This window comes from Tyto alba, unplaced genomic scaffold, assembly GCF_018691265.1.
Source record: "Tyto alba isolate M040663 unplaced genomic scaffold, T.alba_DEE_v4.0 Super-Scaffold_2, whole genome shotgun sequence".
NCBI lineage: Eukaryota > Metazoa > Chordata > Aves > Strigiformes > Tytonidae > Tyto > Tyto alba.
The window spans coordinates 56102455-56112685 of record NW_024881282.1 but is presented as its reverse complement, the minus strand read 5'-3'; positions in this window follow the sequence as shown (position 1 = coordinate 56112685).

Below are 10231 nucleotides of genomic sequence, written 5' to 3'. Positions count from 1 at the left end.
AGGAGTTATGTATTTATAATGCAGGGTAAGGTATTGCACAAAAAACAGATGACCAAGTCACACCATGTGTTCTAGACGCAGAACTGCCTTAATCTGTTTTTACAGCTATGTCCCTTCAAGTAACTCAATGATTATTTTTTAAAAATAATTGCATTCATACTCAGTTTGAGCCAAGCTAGTGGTAAAGTTGTCCTGGGTAGAACTCCCCAGGCATGCAAAAATCTCAACTGAGTAGTCTTTCCTGTACTATTTGCATTAAATAGGAATGCCAGTAAAGTTTAATTATTAATACAGTTGATTATTATAATAGAAATAACATGTTATATATATTACAAATTAATGCTTATTAATTACTTGGGGGAAATATTAGTTGTGCAGAACAATGATGATGTAGTACCTAAGGGGAACCCTTCTGAATAGTCTCTTTACTTGAGTTGTTGGGTGTATCTCCATCTCCATCCCAGCTGTCTCCAACATGAACCAGACCCTTCTGACGTGGAATCCCTGGGTACAGAATGTACCACATTTTCCCCTGTTACAGAGAGCATTGATGAGCTCAATCTCTCTTGTTTTCCTCTTGTGCCACACTATGGTGGCTTTTAGGAACCCAGGGTGTGGCAACATTTTTCTAGAAGTGCTGCGTTTGCAGGTGGCCTGTGTGTGTTGCTTGTTGACTCAAGTGTCCCCTTAGTTGTCTAGAGTGAAGACCGGGGCTGGAAAAGTGAACTGAGCTTTGGCCAGACACTGGTTTGGTGTGCTCTTCATCCCTTTTATGTTGGAGGGTTAGTACAAAAGAGATCTAACAGGGATCCTTGTGACCTACATAGCTACAAATACCCTGTATCCTACTCAGTGATGAAACTGGGAACACTAGCCAAAAGAAAATAAATCCTTGCAATAAAAGGACTTTAGAAATAAATATACTGTGAAACCTTTTCTTGCATAATCATAGTATGAATTCATGTTATTGGTGAGAGGAGCTGAATGAGGAGGAATGTGGCTAATTAGACTAATGGTGGGCATACCTTTCGGAGCCACTTTTGCGAACAGCTGTTTGCTCTATATTTTCACTTGGCTTTCCTGTGAAAAATTGGTTAATATGTATTTTTGGTGTCTTTGTCTTAGCATCACAGAATATGTTTCTGAATCTGACACGTGATTCTTCATTTGCATTGCTTTACTCAGGTGGCACATCTCTGAAAGACCAATGCTGAGGTATGAATTACCCAAGCAACTCATGGCTGAGAATAATTAGTTTTAGAAGAAAATTGTGAAGAACTTATATTACATGTTCTATTTATAACAGATCACTGAATATAAGACTAAAAGGCAATTTAATGTTTTAGTATGGTATCTGTCTTGCCTAACTCTAGCTGTCAAAGCTAAATTAGGAACACACAGGGGAACTAGACTAACAAAGATAGCCATTTAGCTGCCTTCATATGAGGGGAAAGACAGACACCTTCACAGAGAAAGTTTTTCGAAGATACTTAGATACATAGTTTAGATAGTTTACTAGTTATGGAAAAGCCTACCTGAGTATCTTAGATTGGATGATGAACACATAAATTAGATGTGGCAAATCTATGTCTCAGTACTGTAGCAAAGTAGATCATGAGATAAGGCAACAGCAAGTTAGTAACAGCCAATACTAACAGGAATGACATTTGAGTCACTGAGATAACAATAATATTAAATAATGAAGGAATCAATCCTGAGGAATCAGCTCAAGTGTGTCATTAACTTACCTCTTCACAGTGTCTCATCCTGCATCAATATTTACACTGGGGTTCACATTCACAAAACCCAAACATCTCTTCTGTCCCTATGCACGGATATTGTTCTTTGCCCATCTTGTGTGGTCAGCAGGATACAGTAGAAGCAGGGTTAAGATGCATGGAAATTAGGCTATTTGAATCTGGCTGTGGTGTCTAAATTTCAGGTGTTATACCTGAAACACATTTAATGAAAAAAAGGGGGATCAATGTAAGCGAAAAGTCATGGGCTTTTCTTGAGAACTGAGGAATGGTCAATTAACAGTGACTGGAAGAAACAGGAAAATGCTGATGTGGAACCCAAGAAGACTTTAAAATATTTTCTGTTTTCCTGCTTTTTGTTTCATGAATATTAGGTTGCTGCAAATGAGATAAGGTAGTCAGAGCATATTACTGGCCATGGCACAATGGCAGATGTTTCTAGGTACAGTGAAATTAGAAATTCTTGTTTAAACAGCTCTCAAAATTTAGTACTACATAGATAAAATACTAATTTTCTGATTTCAGAATCTAATAGCTTGATTGAGTGAATATTTGTGAGTTATTCAAAAGCTATTAAAAAATGACACTTAGAAAATTCTGGTGTAAAAACAGAGTTGCTTAGCTCCTAGGAAACAAAATTTCACCAGCACTAGATCAGCAATATGCTCTGTGCATCAAGAAGGTATGTTGCTGGTTACTTTTGCTTAGTGACTGTTTTTTTGGTTGAGCGTTGGAAAAAGAATCAACAAGCCCAAGGTATTCCTTCCTGTCTTTATAGTTAGACAAGCAGGAGGTGCTGAGAACATGAGAAGGGTGGCATTTCCATGGCTTCAGTTCACAGCATGGGAAGGCGATGAAAATCTTTGCTTTGAGAATGGGAAGGCTATTTAAAAGCTATTTAAAAGCATGGTCCCCAGTGTAGCTGGAGTATAAAATAGCTCTTGGAGATTATTGTGGGGAAGAGAAAGAAATGACAGGAAATTCTTGTGTCAGGATTCTGACTTGCCTATGGGTAAGGGATGTCATTGAATTAGATGTGAATCATACAAACTCAGCACTGCACCGCACCATGACTTTTGGCCTCTATCAAATTGCAGCGCCTGTCTGTGCATTTGGTGGCTATATTTCCATGTTCCCTCTAATCAGTTCTTGTATGTCAGTCATTTTGTTATTCTATTAGAAGCTAAGCTTGAAGAGCAAGCCTTATGCAAATCCTGTGACATTGCTGGCTTTCCATCTGTGCTAGAACTAACCGATAAAGCAAGTAAAATGAGGGGGGTAACCCTGCCTACTGATGGTATTGCATAGCCGGAAAACATGTCTATAGAGGCCACAAGAAGTGTGAGATGCAGAAATAACTAGAAAAGAAAATAATCGTATCCCCATAATAAACCCAGAATAGAAGTCAGTGTTTCCTTCCAAATGCTAACCAGTAGTTATTTCTAAATCCAGATTTGTGGTCCATCTAGATGGCAACCCCAAATGTTGGTAAGAGTCTCCTGGAGGGCATGTGAGGAAGCTGCTGGGCAGCTCATCAGGCCATGGGTTGTGCTCCCAGCTGCTCCTCTGCCAGTCTTTGAGGGTGCTGGAGATGAACTGCTGTTTCCTCCAGAGAAGCAGATGAGGAAAGATGGGTTGAGTACTTCTCTCCAGCAATTAGGAGGCTTTCTCCTGAAGTCAGAAGGATCTGCACTATCTCATAAAGGAAGGTCCACTGGCTTTCTTCAGTGGGTATGCTGGGCCCTCTATACTCTTTTGTTATGGTGCCCTGAGGGTGATAGTCTTTCAGATAATGAAGATACCTGCTGTATTTGTCACCTTTCTGCTGCTGTTTATCTCTACCTATAGAAATTTCTGGTCAACTTTGTTAACTTTTCTGTTTTCAAGGATTTTTTTCTTTTTTAAACTAACAGAATAGCCAGAGGCTGGGTTGTAGGAACTATGTGCTTCTAAAATTGGATTGCAGCCCAAGAGGGGTTGCAAATGGAAGAGACTCAGAAATACTGACACAGTGGCAGACTTTCAGTACCTGCCCGCTTCATCCTTTGCACATTCTGCTTCTCTGCCAAACTCAGTGCTGGCAGGGAAGATACGTATGACATTTTACACAAAGGCTAGCCAGAGCTGTAGTACACATTATGCCAATGCAGCCAATATCAATAGTTTACAGTGGAAAACTGATGAGTCTTTTCTTACTTGAAGCTAGGATAAAGAATCTAAGTCAAATTAAAATCGAGATTGTTGGTCCACTAAGTTGAAAAGAATTTCCTAACATATGAATTTCACTTAAAAGCATGAAATAGTTTTCTGGCTGTTAGTTTCCTTGAAAGGAAGACACCACAAATTTTATAGTACTTGTTTAAGAGCAAGTTACATACTGCTTATGGAAATGGCTTCTTGCAGCAATAACCCATTATTCCTCCTCATTTGATTCTATTCTTCTGGAGGATTGTTTCAGATATATTCATCTTGGAGATAACCCAGATTTGGGATTTCTTGATTCTAGGAGGTTCGATCCCTTCAGATCTTGCTCTTGATGGATATAGAATAAAACAGGTTTTCCTCTTTTTTTTTTTTTTTTTCACAAATAACAAAACTGGTATAATTGTTATTGTTGTAATTTAGAGAGCAGTAAAGCATTTCCACACAGCATGTATTTCCCCAGACTCTGGCAGCAACTGAAAGGAACTGACATTTTTGTCAGCTGCCTGCTTTCAGCCAAAAGAATGAAAAAAGAAGTAGCAGAAATGTCAAGTTTAGGCAAGAACTGAGGCTTCCAGGACTCTACCTACAGTTTGGAAGATTCTTCACCACAAGAACTGCCCTTCAGCAGCTCTGAGATACCGAGGCTTCTCTACAATCTGAAGACCTTGTGTATTTCTGTAATACATTGTAATTGGTGAAACCATATTTTGTGATGAACATCTGTGGTTTTTAGTGTGAACCCTTCTCTCTAGTACTATACAATTATGAGTGAATGTACCCCATCAAAGTTCAGTGACAAAGGCTGTTACCGTGGACAAGCCTCAAACCAAGGAGCTATGTCCTGTGGCAACAGGATTAAACCTTCTATTCCATGTCTGAAGAGGACTTACAGCCTGATTCAGACACAATCTTACAGAAAGAATAGAAGAGGGGGCTGATATTTCTCCCGTAGGTAGTTTTGTCCCCTGGTGTCATTGCAGTGTTAGACATTTTCTCTGGGACAGGTTTCACAGAAGGGTAGATCTCTGTAGTGCAGATTTTTACTTCCAAGCTAGTCACAGGGATGCACTTTGTGGTCAGCAGAGCCATGTAGGGCACATAATATATGACCTGTATCAGACAAGTGCTTCTGTTCACCATCTGTAAAGGAAATTTAAGTAACCAGCTCAGATGTAGACATCAGCCAAAGAGATGGCTATGGTTATCTCCTGAATCTCGCTGTGGGGGTGTTTCCTTGCTTCCCTATTGCTCAGTTTCTTCATTTTGGAACCTGTCACATGCCCCCATCAAGGACTGGGTCCAGCAGGGTCACTTTCTGTGTCCTTGTTGTTGTCAGTTGTCCCATAAAGCGCAAGCAACCCATGGCTCTGAAGACATGGTGCCCTTGGCTTTTGTGGTGATCTGCTCACAGGCTGACTTCTCTCATGATTTGCTTAGTGTACATTTGACTACGTACTTACAGTGAAAGTTTCTCTGTAAAGAGCTGTGTGTGTCAGTAGCACTTTAACAAAGCTCATAACAGAGCAGCTCTTACACATTTCTCCCCATATTTAGAGTTTCTTGTCTCATGGTGAATAGATGTTATAATTTGTCACAAAAGTTTTTGTGAAGTGAGACTTTTTAAAGGTTTTTGTCCAGATCCAGTACAGATGGAAATGTATCTGATCTGATAATCTGGCTGATTTGCTGAAACATATTCCACCACTAATCTGGAATGATGAGGCTTTTCTTTTGAAAAATTGGCATGCAGAGGCAAATCTGGCCCTAGCACTGCAGATGCATAAAGCACTTTGGCAGAGGGATAAATGTGGTTCTGCTGCACAGACTGTGCTTCTTCTCTCTGCAAAACACAATCCTTCTTTCTGAGGATGTCTGTAGGAAAGACAGAGTGGTGCTCATGGTGAGGGGGGGAATTTGCAGTTTGTCACATTCACCTTTGGGACTGCTTCATTGTATGAGCCCAAAGCCTGCAAGGAGAACTCTGAAACCACTTTTGCATTTAATGAAGTTGAAGGGCTATTTGGAGACTTCAGAAAAAGCCATATTGTTATTAGTCAAGAGTTGGAAGAAACATCTGCTGTCAACACCCTTTTTGTACAAAACAGTGTTTTGAGGCTGTTTCATGTCTTCAAAAACATGCCTGTGAAACATACCTTTAAACACATGGATAATGAAGAGGGAAATTTTGTCTCACAGCATTAACATGAGATATAACTGAGCAATGACGTTTCAGATTCCCTCTGAACAAAGGGCTGCACAATAGAGGACAACGACTAGGACAGGGATAGCATTGTCTCTAAGTTTTTTTATTCTCAAATTATTCAGGGTAGAAGTGGAACAAATGCTTTTCTAATGGTGGGTTGGGAAGACATAACCATTATTTTGTCCTCATGCTATTATGACCAAGGCTTAATGATTCTTCAGACGAACTCCCTCAGCCGAGGATACATTTATAAATAAGTTCTGCTTACCCTTCTTTGCTGGACTATCTACAGTATAAAACTTGGAATAGCTTAGTTTTTAATTTTTCCATAAAAATAAGTGGAAATAAGTAAATGTTGCTTAGAATGGGCACTGAAATCAAATCAATGAATAAAACATTGCTGTTCCTACATGGTCATGTAACTGAACAGAATTATATTTTAATAGCCTATAAATATAAAAGCACTGGAAGACAATGATATGCTCAGGGAAAATTGAGGGAATTATTTAGTGTTTTATGTCAAGATCTGCATTAGTGAGAAGAAATATGTGCAAACTTTGACTGGATGTGAAAGCATTGCCCATCACTTTGTTCAGAGCTTCATGAGTGTCAGGAGAAACCATCTAGTGTGAGAATCATCTCACTTGGATAGAAATTAAATGTCCTATGTCAATGTGAATTGCCCAGTGCACCCTTTAGAAACAATGGAAAAAACAAGGTGCCTCTGGTAAACAATTTCTCTGCCCTGTATTTAGGATTAGATCTATCACCCTCTGGCGGTGCTTATCTTTTGTGAGTAAGAAAAGCATCTCAGCCTGATGTGCCAAGTTTATTTGTAAATGATATATTTTTAGCTCCCTAACTTAGGACAACTGAATCTCACTACTAAACTAGTGAGAAATGCAGGACTTTTCTGAAATTAATTCGGTAGAGCTAAAGGATTTTATGGAAAAGAACAACAAATCCTGTTTTTAAAATGATCAGTCATGAAGGATCTATTGCATTTTCTAGTAAATCAATCCAGCTGTTAAATATGTTTATACTGTTTTTAAAACTATTTGCTTTATTTATAACCTGAATTAGTCTAGCTTCAACTTTTAGCTGATAGATCTTGTTAAACGTTGTCCTGTTCCAGTGAGCTATTGCATAGCTTTGTTCCCATGCAGTGCACGTGGGGATTTATCTCTTCTTAATTCACTTGTCTCAGAATCAGGTGGCTAATCTGAATAAATCATTGTTTCCCCCAGTAGCCCATGGAGACAGGTAATGATTTATCCAAGATGTTTGGGATATTTACTTAATGTTGGAGGAAAAGCATCCTGGAGGTGATGATACTTTCCCTTCCCATCAGTTACAGAGGGGGTCTGGAAGAGGTGTCTTACACTAGATGACACTGGATCAGTTAAGATCAGGAGGAATAAATTCTTACCTGAAGTATGCTCATGACATTCCTGACCTTTACTTCATTAGGTTAAACATACTAAGCTGCTGGAATCAGACCTTAAAAATTTTTTTCCCCTTCATTCCCCTTCTTCTCTAGTTTGTTACGTTATTCTGCATTGAACTCCTGTGAGTTTCTTAACACTTCTCTCAATAAATGGGTGCCAGAAGTGGACACTCTTCCCTCAAAGTAACATACTCTCCTGCTCCTGCTTGGTATTTCCATTTGAAATTGTAAGGATCATGTTAGCACATTGCTTTGGGACCTCAGCACAAGTAATTTTCTCCCATGACTCTCAAATCCTTTCCAGATAACTGCGTTCCAACCCATGGTTTTCCATCCTGTGCACATGGCCTACATTATTTGGAAAGATAATTTTTTTGAGGGACTAAGCTAAACGGATTTCTTTTTAAGTCCCAGATCTAAAGACACATAAGATAGACACTTTTTGGAAGAGTAATACTTGACCTGTAAAATTTTACCTTATCTGAAATCACAGAGATGTGGCTTAGAGAAGAGTATTTTGTAAACCATATAATCTCTAACGTGTCACATGTGTTTTTTCCTTCTGGATTTTCAAAGAAAATGGTTGATTTTTGCCTTGCGAGTCACAGTACAGCCACAGAAAATAGTCACAAATTAACTGTTTGAATGCCTGACACTATGCCACAGAGGAATCCTGCAGAACTAGCCTCACGTTCACACATTCCTTTTATGTGCAATGGCAACTCTTTGGAAGGAGACCTACATTTTCTGTACATGTAGACATCGATTTGCCTGGAATCTGATCTCAGCTGAACCAGCCTGAATCTAAAGCAACATCACTGACTGTGCAGCTGTTACTCTAGGTTTTCATACTTGTAACTCAGCCCTTCCTGAAATCTCAGTCTGTATCTTCACAAACGGGGTATATTGTTTACTGGAAGTTTGTTTTCAGAGGGAGAAAATAATGTAAATGGAACACTGAAAAGTTTCTCCATTTCAGGGATGTCTTCAGAATCTTAGAAGAAATGTGGTATGTTTTTAAAGAAAGAATAAAGAGACTAGTTTGGCATGCTCTATCCCAGATTGTTCTACTAAAGGTGCATGGGTATTGCTAGGGAATTGTCTACGTACCTGGTGGCAGACAGATGCAACCTTGTTCTTCAGCTCCAGGCCAGAAGCCAATTGTCCATTACTGTTGCTTGTGCTTGAAATACCTGGTCTTGTCAAGTATTTTTGTTTTCCAGAGTGGGGTATGAGAATAAACAGCCCATGACAAGAAGAAGAGATTTCAATGTTTTAAGCCCATATTTTTTAAGGAGGCCTCAAATACTCAAATGTCATAGGTGCTCATATGGAAATATATAGCTAACATCTGTCCTTAAAACTAGAACATGTTACACATGGAGTTGTACATACAAACTCTGGGCATCTGCTTCCATTTCTGTTCCATACTAGCACTTCTAGAGATCTTCTATTTTTATGTCCTGTTTCTATTTTATTCACTAAAGCCTTCCGACTATGAACAACAAAAATGTTCACATAACTCAATATGGTAATTCAAATATCTACTTTATACAAAATAATTGCCCTAAAATGTTTCTTTTTGTTTATTTATTTGCCTTCCCTCATCTTCTTCCCATACATGGGTCTTTTTTTCAGCTTTTCCTTTCATTGTGGAAATATATCAGTTACAGATGAAATCATTATTAAGCATTTAATTTCTAACCCATATCCCTCATAGTTTCAGACTTATTCCTTTGAGAATGTATTTTATTTTAGCTGTTAAGTTTTGACTGAAGTTACAGGAGGCTAACTTTAATAAAGGTGGCTGAAGAGTTTTCTAGAGAATAATTTTCTTTTGGAAATGTTCCAAGGAACAGATCTTTCCCAAGAATATCAAAAAGTGAATAAATTCTAGCAGAAAAAAACCCCAAACAAATCAACATTAAAACTGTCATGATAGTATAAAAATATTTTCTGCTGGCTATACAGAAATACAGATTTTTGAGTTTGTTTATTTTCATTTCAATTTGCTGTATGTTCAAAGCTTGTGTATAACAATGTAGCATGAAATCTGTATTTCCTATTATGTAGTATTATATATTTTCAAAAGTTTTTTTAAATTATCACAATAATGTGTTCTTAAACCAAAATAAATTACAATAACTATTTAAATTCATGCAGAATGCAGCCAGACAACACAAGAATGTTTTTTTGGACTCTGGCGTGATGAGTGAACCAGTGCAGCAGAACAAGACTCAAGCTCCAGCAGGTTTTCAGGCACCTCAAACAGTTTCTGTGGCGTTCCCTGTGGCCTGGAGACAGCCTAGCTCAGACCTAAGCAATGCCCTCTCTGAGCACTTTTTCTGACCTCTCAGGCTTATGTTTATACATTGCTTCTCCTCACATCATGGTAGCTTTATTCTTGATTTCTTTGTCTGTTGCTCTCACTCATTTTCCCCCTTCTACTTCTTTCCCCCAACCGGTTTCTCTCCCTGGCCTCCTGGTCCCCTCCTCCATGTCTTCTCTTGATGGCTGTTGGGAGAGGGATGTGCCCGGTCTCTTTCTGGGCACTGAAGAGCCACAGTCTGCCCTGGTGATCCTATCTTCCAGCTCACAGCAAGAGCTCTGACAGTCATT